The sequence below is a fragment of the Amblyomma mixtum genome, chromosome 3 (assembly GCF_055824585.1).
Source record: "Amblyomma mixtum isolate Tamu chromosome 3, ASM5582458v1, whole genome shotgun sequence".
Classification (NCBI taxonomy): domain Eukaryota; kingdom Metazoa; phylum Arthropoda; class Arachnida; order Ixodida; family Ixodidae; genus Amblyomma; species Amblyomma mixtum.
In genome coordinates, this window is record NC_143014.1 from 214549112 (window position 1) to 214558432 (window position 9321).

Consider the following 9321-nt stretch of genomic DNA (forward strand, 5'->3'; position numbering starts at 1 on the left):
TAATCGTCTAATTATTGGTCCATATGAGTTACATAATATCCGCTTGCTGTATAACCCAGCTCAAGAGACCGCGCCAACGCATCTCTCACAGTTGTAATGCTGAAGCATTTCTATAGTAGGATACAACTTAAAAAAACAGCAGTTGCTAACACTGGGCCGCGGTCCACGGCGTCCTGTATTACTCCGCTGGCCAATCGCAACTGTAAACGAAATCAGCTTTTAATGTTTCACTACATCAAGCAATTCATGTATCAAAATTCTAGAGCTCATAATTCTTTTTCTTGTGATAAGCTTCTTGTTTACGTAACAAGAAACGTTAAACTAGCAGACTACTTTTTCGTCGTGGAGGAATTCTGTGCGCGAAGGCTGAATGTGGGCGGAGCTTCACTGCAGACTTACGTTGTATACGACTATAGGCTATGTCGACGGGGTCGTGTCACCAAAACGTGTCCGGAAATCGTGCCCACAAAATGTGTCCACAAAACGTGTCCGCAAAACGTATCCGCAGCAGTTGTGACGTTCTCAGAAGAGATAGCGTCAAACGAATGTTGTAATGGAAAGGGGATGATGTGAGGATGCTGCGCAAAATAAGTTTTGTTGATAGGATGATTACTTAATTAATTAGAGCGAAAAATAGCGCGGACGTCGATAAAGTGAGTGGACGGGAAAAGAGCCGTGGAGGCAAAATAGTGGAAAAATAGGCAAAAGAGTGAAAATAAAGTTTGAAATGAATTGAAATGCATTTGATTAGTGATAATTAATCGAACAAAAAGTTTCATTGACATAGGTTAATTAACTACCAGCAAAAACCATTGGACGGTTGAATAAGCTGGACGGGGATATAATGAGTGGAGAGGAAAGCAACCACGGCGCCAAATTTGAAAAACCAAAATGGTCGACTGAGTTAAAAGAAGGTATAATCAGAGTGAATAAATCGGTATTTAATTAAAGCATAAGATAATTACGCTAATTTAGTAGTTAAAGTGATTAACAAACAAGAAGAAATTGATAAAGAGAGGCAAAGAGAGGCGACGAGAGCCGAGGAGGTGTCAATGCTTTCGCATTCTCCCAGTGTGGGTCGCCGCAGCGATCGCTAATTTTTAAACTAAAAATCTGTAGTGGTTTAAAAGAATTACCCTATATATACTAGGGCTAGTTGGAAGGTCAATGGAAGCATTTGCAGGCGCTGCATAGTGACGACCAAATGCGGGTTAGGAAGGGACAAAAAGGATGAACAACAGGGTTCGGCGCACTTGCACATCCTCTCTATTCCTTCCTAACCTGTATTTAGTCGTCACTATGCAACACGCACGAATGCTTCCTGCGATAGATGAATGCTTCAATAAATGAAAGCTTGCGACAGATTGAAGCTTGATGACGTGGTTTGGGAGTTGGTTTTATATTATGCTCATGTCGAATCTTATTAAGATGGAGGATTGAGCTGCGTAGGGAGCAGCTAGGTGAAGTCATCCAGAATCTCGTATGCTTCCTAGCTCTGAACGAGCGAGAGAAGGTGTCTTTAAGCTGCATATTGCGAAGCTGTCCAAAGCATCAGGTTGGAATAGGTGGTTACGCATGTTAACGTAGCTGGCAGTGGCCGTCACCACAGGGAAGCGAGGGCTTCGGGCGGCGCCAGAAAAACAGTAGCTCTGAGCACAACCGGTTTCAGTGAAAAACGTTTGCGCTACGTAGCCTGTTACGTAGAAAATGATCTTGATAGGTGAAAAACATTGCCTTCAATGACAAATGTGCAGTTCAGTTCCATGAACAGCTCATCGAAGTGGCATGATACCTCCAATTCATGATACTGGAGCTCAGAAGCGACAAAAGTTTACGTCTCTTCCGCGCCGTATTTCACTGCGCGAGAACTGATGCAAATGGACAGAAAGTAACTCTTGTCTCGCACCTTTGCAGTTTCATTGCCAACCAGTCCATATCTGCTTTATCCATGGTGTCTAGCAACGGACATCACAATAAGCAACGTTGTAAGCCAAAACTGACGATAGCGAAAGGTCAGATGCAATTGCGACGGCATGCAGATCACCCGCGCGCTCGCCGGGTGGAGAACAGCACCTCCATTTTGGTCGTCATGAAGTGGAGGGATGATGAACTGCGCTTTGTACCGTACACCACCTACATACTTTGGTGGTGGTGGGTAGGGGGCAGGGAAGGGGGCATACCTACAGCATATCTGCCCCCTTTGCAGCCACCGGGGCATCGGTGCTGCAGCCTTCCTTAGCCCTCCTGCCGCTCATGGTGAAAAGTTCTCGCACATTTAAGAGCTACTCGCGGCCACTCGTGTATTGCACATGCGCTCATAGAAACATGGAGAACGTGTCGAATACAATGTGGCGTTTGGTAGCTCACTACTTTATTCTGACACCTGTGCAAGCAAACTCCACAAGGCACGTGGTACTGAATCGACAATTTACGTCGACATGCTCTGACGCCTGCATATTTAGTATGTTCTGTGCTTGTTTGCTCCACCTTCTTTCCCGCTAGCTTACGATGCCTAATCACCGAATGACCCCCAGGCGCCCGACAGGCGGCAAAGGTGTCCATTCCGCTTACTGTTTTCAACTTCTCGCGAGCTCCGTGCAGCTGATCGCGCTACCATTTTTTTTGTTAATAAGTACACTCTGCTTGCCACTTGTGGCTGCTCGGTTTGGTGACAAAAGGGAAACGGTGGGTATCTATGAAGAGCAACATTTTTTTCTTCCAATTGCCGGGGCGGCGTGGCTATAGGAAGTCAGACAAAGTGACGTACCGACTGACTTCCGCAGTTTTTTGCGTATGGCCTGTACTTCGCAGAATGTCAGAAAAATTTGTAGCCAGATTTACCTCGCTTTTCTTTTTTTTTCTTCATCAACCCAGAGATTTTGCCTGTGCGCACAAGCTATACCGCCAAAGACGGCAATATGCATCGGGCACACCGGATGAAATTATTTCTGTTTTTTTTATATGATAGTTGCGGCAATACATTTGACCACTACAAAACTCTTTTTAAACAAAAATGAGTGCAAAGTAATCTTGTAATTAACGGTACGACACGATAGCGTTAATGGGCGCCTTCAGCTTCCGGTGTCCTCTTTGCATATCACTTCTCAGGTACGGACAGTGTTCTTTTCTTTCGACACTACATAAAGCCTTATCGCTCGCCCTATCTCAGCGCACTTATTTCAAGTCTTCTGCCTCACATCCTTCGTAATCAAAGCGCACCCATTCATACTATTCTGCCTCAAATCCTGGGTTCTCTTTATCGGCGCAGGCCACATCTCGCGCGCTATCTCTTGGCGCTATAGAGTACCCTGCCGTGCTCGTAGTTCTGGCGGCCGTCGCATGCCGACGCCACCACGACACGTCAAGGGCTTTCGGTTGCTCGTACACAGGATTTGTTAATCGGCGACTTTTTTTGCTGACGACAGTTTGCAATCTTAATTAACTGCATGTTGATTGCTCTGTAGCCTACTGAGCGGTGCAAGTCCCTTACGCAAGACTTCCTTTTATCACACTCAACCCAAGCTCCTCCGAGGTCAAGGTGTAGCGCGCCCGGCTCATATCCCAAGGGGCAGTGGTTGGAGTCCCGGCTCGACTGCACATGACGCGCCTGTCCACTGCGCATGGCGAGCCTATTAAAAGCAGCCAAGTTGTAGCATCATGAAGCAAAGCATCTTAGTTGTAGCCTTTCGCGACTCAGCCTGTGCTGCAGTCCGCATTTCTTCGCGCTTTGAATAGCACTAAATTCGCACGCAGTATCTTTTCTTCGCGGCCTTCATCGCATTCAGCTAAAATAATCACAGGCATGACTCCGGTGCTGCGTAGGGTGCGGGCCACACCACGTGCAGCGTTCAGAGGGGAACAGATGCTGCGACGCTAGGATCCGGTGACAGCAGCGGCGACGCTGCACGCTTGCAACTCGAGCCTTTGGGCTTGAAAAGTTGCAGGTGGCAAAGAAAACCTGCTTGCTCGTCACTTTTACATGAGTTGCCGACGCACGCGTTTTCAAGTGTTCAGACGATGTTCACATTTCTAGTCGCTTTACTTCCCCGGTAATTTTCTCGGCGTCAATCCCAGCAGTCGTCTTGTGATGAACTTTTTTTTTTATTTCTTCGTTCGCGTTCTTTTATATACAAAAAAAAAATGATACGTGCTTGCTATTGCGCTCTTTCCTACAGAAACGAACATAAGTACGGCCAATAGGGAGATTTTTCACATCACGTTTTAATCGATTATCTTTCATATCATACACAACGAGCCCGAAATTGCAGCCGTAATTCGCAACTCAAAATGAGCGTGGCTAGTGTTTATGCTTTAGTTTTACTGTGCATGCGTCCCACACTCCTTCACTAATCTGTTGAAATTTCTTTTTCGACAAGAAGGACTGTAATAAGGGAGTAATTACTCATTGATATTGTTGTGTCCCCTTATTGCTTTTGTGTGTGTGCGCCCCCTCCTAACGACCACTCGCATTCCCCTCCTAACGACAGTTCGCATCCTCCTCCTAACGACCACTCAATCCTCCTCCTAACGACCACTCAATCCTCCTCCTAACGACACTTGCCCCTCGTCGCACGCTGTCACCAGATGCCCCCCCACGGTGCGCCCCCGCACCCTCCTCCTGTTCTGGGAAGCCACTCCCTCCCGTGGACGCTTCTCAGCTCCCTCCTTTCTTCGGGCGGCCAGTTCGGCTCCTGCCTCGGTCGACGCTGGTCGCACCCTCTTCGGCTCTAAATAAACGAAGTCTTAAAGTACCGTGTGCGTCTTTCGCTGCATTCAACACAGCGACCGGACACGACAGTGGCGACGAGAAAGTGGATTCGACCCGCGCTACGCAACGCTATTGACAAGCCATGGCTACGCGAGGGTTTCCCAATCAGATACCAGAGTTCAACGGCTCATCGTGGTCATCGTGGGTTGGACGCCTTCAGTTCTACTTTGAAGCTAACAACATCACAGACCCAGCCTTGAAGAGGGCCAACCTGCTGACGCTGTGCGGGGAGCAGACCTACGATACTGTCTGCGCCCTTATTCAGCCAAGCACACCAGCGGCAGTGTCTTACGACGACATCGTAAAAGCGCTGCAAAAGCACTACGACCCAAGGCCATCCGAGGTCTACAGCCGGGCTCGCTTCCAACGACGAGATCAACTGGGAGGAGAAACTGTGAGCGCCTACGTAGCCGCGCTCAAGAAGCTCGCTGCCGACTGCAATTTTGGAACGCTGTCGACAACAGCTACCGGGCAGGAGGGAGACGCAGCTTCTTCTGCTAACACCACCATGCTTCCCTTGGACGTGATGTTACGCGACAGATTTGTGTGCGGACTGAGTGACGAGTCACTGCAGCAGCGCCTGTTCGCTGAGAAGGACCTCACATTCAGCAAAGCTTACGACATCGCCGTTCGAGCGGAGAGCGCCGGTCACCAGCAGAGAGGGATTCGCCGGAACACCGAGCCGGTACACCAGACAAGCAACCAGGTGCGCAAGCCTTCTGTTGTTGTAAAATCGGTCAAAAAGGCACAACGCTGCTGGCGGTGTGACGACCAACACAACCCCCAGGGATGTCGATTCCAGTCAGCCACGTGTAATTTTTGCCACAAGCGAGGGCATATCGAAAGAGCATGCATTACGAAACGGAGACTTGCCAAGATAAAGTCACCTTCCCAGCCTAATCACAGCGTCAACGCCTCAGAGAATACGCCGCTATCTGATCTCCATGGAACAACATCAGCAACACCATCTGTGTTGTACGACCTGAACACCATGAATCTCGGCACGCGACCGAAGATTTTTACAGAAGTAAGCGTACATCACCAGCTGATTAAGTTCGAGGTGGACTCCGGCGCAGCCTGTACTCTGATCAGTGAGGACACGTTCCGAACTTCATGGCCATCTGACGCACCCGCCCTGCAACAAGACGACACGCACCTGCGAACGTGGTCAGGACAGAATCTGCCACTATTGGGCTCTGCCAACGTGCAGGTTAACTACAGCGGCCAGACCCATACGCTACCTCTGCTTGTTGTGAAGGGCACAGGATCAAGCCTTCTAGGGAGAAACTGGTTTTCTCCACTAGGCGTGATGATATGCGGCATACACCAGACGCCGAGCCAGAACATGGTTAGTAAACATCAAAACGCCGATGCGCTAAGCCGTCTGCCACTAGACGCAACTGTTGACGAACCATTTCCACCAGGAGACGTTCTGATGTTCGAAGCACTGCCAGAGCCTCCGCTTACAGCAGGCACAGTTGCAGCATCTACGCAGAAGTGCGCAGCTCTCCGGCTAGTTTACACAGCTGTTCAACAAGGCAACGTGCATAAACTCAAAGGGGACAACTTCGACGCTTACCGCAGGCGAGCTACAGAGTTGAGCACCCATCGCGGCTGCATCATATTTGGGTCCCGAGTTGTGATGCCGAGAGAACTACGCGCACAAGCTATGTCTCTCATCCACGCCGGACATCGGGGCATCGTTGCAATGAAAAAGTGTGCCAGAAGCTACATGTGGTGGCCTGGCATTGACAACGACATCGAAACAGTGGTGCGAGAATGCAAGCCTTGCCAGAGCAGCCGGAGCGCCCCGCCGAAAGCTCCTGTCCCAGAATGGGAAAAGCCAGACACACCATGGCACACACTGCACATTGATTTTGCAGGACCAATTGAGGGCTGCACTTTCCTTGTGGTCGTAGATGCCTACACAAAGTGGCTTGAGATAAGGCAAATGGGACAGACGACTTCGGCAGCAGTCATTGACAACCTCCGATCACTATTTGCAACGTTCGGCCTGCCGCGCAAGGTAGTGTCGGACAACGGAACACCGTTTGTGTCTGCGGAGATCCTCAAGTTTTATCGCGACAACGGGATCTCATCAGTTACATCGGCCCCCTACCACCCAGCGACAAACGGACAAGCCGAGCGCTACGTAGCCGAGCTAAAACGCGCCCTTGAAAGAGATCAGACAGGCTCGCTGCAGCGCCGCCTTGCGCGCTTTCTCTTCAAGCAGCACACGACGGTTCAGAGCACAACAGGCGAGACCCCCTCGAAAATGATGTTCGAGCGTGAAATGCGAACCCAGCTCACAGCCATCCTCCCCGAGCCAAAGGCAGAGACGTTCCGGGAAGAAAAAGCAATTCCGCGCTGCGGCACGCTTAATGAGGGGCAGCGCGTCCTCGCCCGACAGTTTCTGAAAAAGCCACGCTGGGAGGAAGCTACAATTGTCAGACGCATAGGCCTGCGCTCTTGGCTCGTCAACATACATGGCACAGTAGCACGCCGACATCTCAACCAGCTGCGTAGATTTACGACGCCGTCTGAGAGCTGTCCGCCAGCGGAGAGAACACGTGCACCATTTTCCCACATAGCCTGGCACCTCTTCCCAGAAGAAGAGACTTCGCCCAGGACAGACCCAGGAGACACAGCGAACAACAGCCAGCCTACAAGTGTTTCTCCCCCGAGCGCACAAAGCCAGCGCGCCTCCACGCGTGAGCGCCGACCCCCTGCACGATACCAGGCAACTTTCTAAGGGGGAAGGAAGTGTTGTGTCCCCTTATTGCTTTTGTGTGTGTGCGCCCCCTCCTAACGACCACTCGCATTCCCCTCCTAACGACAGTTCGCATCCTCCTCCTAACGACCACTCAATCCTCCTCCTAACGACCACTCAATCCTCCTCCTAACGACACTTGCCCCTCGTCGCACGCTGTCACCAGATGCCCCCCCACGGTGCGCCCCCGCACCCTCCTCCTGTTCTGGGAAGCCACTCCCTCCCGTGGACGCTTCTCAGCTCCCTCCTTTCTTCGGGCGGCCAGTTCGGCTCCTGCCTCGGTCGACGCTGGTCGCACCCTCTTCGGCTCTAAATAAACGAAGTCTTAAAGTACCGTGTGCGTCTTTCGCTGCATTCAACACAGCGACCGGACGACCACTCAATCCTCCTCCTAACGACCACTCAATCCTCCTCCTAACGACACTTGCCCCTCGTCGCACGCTGTCACCAGATGCCCCCCCACGGTGCGCCCCCGCACCCTCCTCCTGTTCTGGGAAGCCACTCCCTCCCGTGGACGCTTCTCAGCTCCCTCCTTTCTTCGGGCGGCCAGTTCGGCTCCTGCCTCGGTCGACGCTGGTCGCACCCTCTTCGGCTCTAAATAAACGAAGTCTTAAAGTACCGTGTGCGTCTTTCGCTGCATTCAACACAGCGACCGGACACGACAGATATCCACCCAAGCGCAGCCATACGGCTACAAAGGAAAGCTATACAGCTTTCTCAGAAACTTCGCAGTTAAAGAAAAATTCGTCCTGGTCCGGGGTTCGAACCCGGGACCACCGCTTCACCGGAGCAGTCGCTCGACCAATTGAGCTAACCGGGACGTCAAGCTTATGGTAGGGCGAGAGCGAATTGATCAGTAACTCGAAGTGGGAACAGTGTTGACCAAAATTTGGTCGACAAGAAGGACTCGTAGCATGGCACCGCATGTAATTCAGCTGCGTTTGGTAATAAGGCACCAAAGTTTCCTGTTCCAATTACCAGGCTACACAAATCTTGCAGTGCATCTCTTTTCTAAAGACGCGTTTTCAAAATTATTGTAGCAGACATGATCGAAAATGTCAGTAGATATTGAGAAGTCAGCTTCGCTATTTTGCGGCTTAACAGCAACAGTCCTGGGCAGTTCATGCAAGTTATGCCGTTTTCATTGAACAAACCTGTGAAAACGTCTGCGTTCTGCGTGAAAACAGAAAGGGAAGAGGAAACTTAATTGGTTGAATCATGCGCAATGCGTTCGGGTTGAATGTCGATTCACTGTGTGGTTTTTTTTAAATTGATCGCAGAGCTGCTCGTTGCAGCGCTGTTTTTCATTTTATTTTGAAGGAAATTTATTTTATCGATCGGAACATGAACTGCCTTACCCGCTACTACCTGAGTGCTGGCCTAACGTGTCTGGCGGCACCGTACCGGTTCAGTCTCAAGCCAACTTATTAAGGCGAAAGCCTTTAATGCCTCATCGTTGTCGACAGAAGGTGCATCGGCGTCACGCTTTTCGGTTGGTCGAAATGGTTATGACGTCAGAGTGCGCGGATTCGAAGTAATGAGGTCACCCACGGATGCCTGACTTGCCCTTTTGGAGCAGACGACTAATAATAAAAAATAGTTGTCGTCCGCTCCGACAGGGGGCGTAAGGCGTCCGTGGGTGACCACATTACATGCCTCATTACTGCGAACAGAGCGATGGATACAACCGAACTCATCGAAGCAGAGAGACAGTCGTGCTAAAGAAGCAGTCAAAGTCGGCAGTCAAAGTGTGTAGTTGTAATGTGTAGTCAAAGTGTGTAGT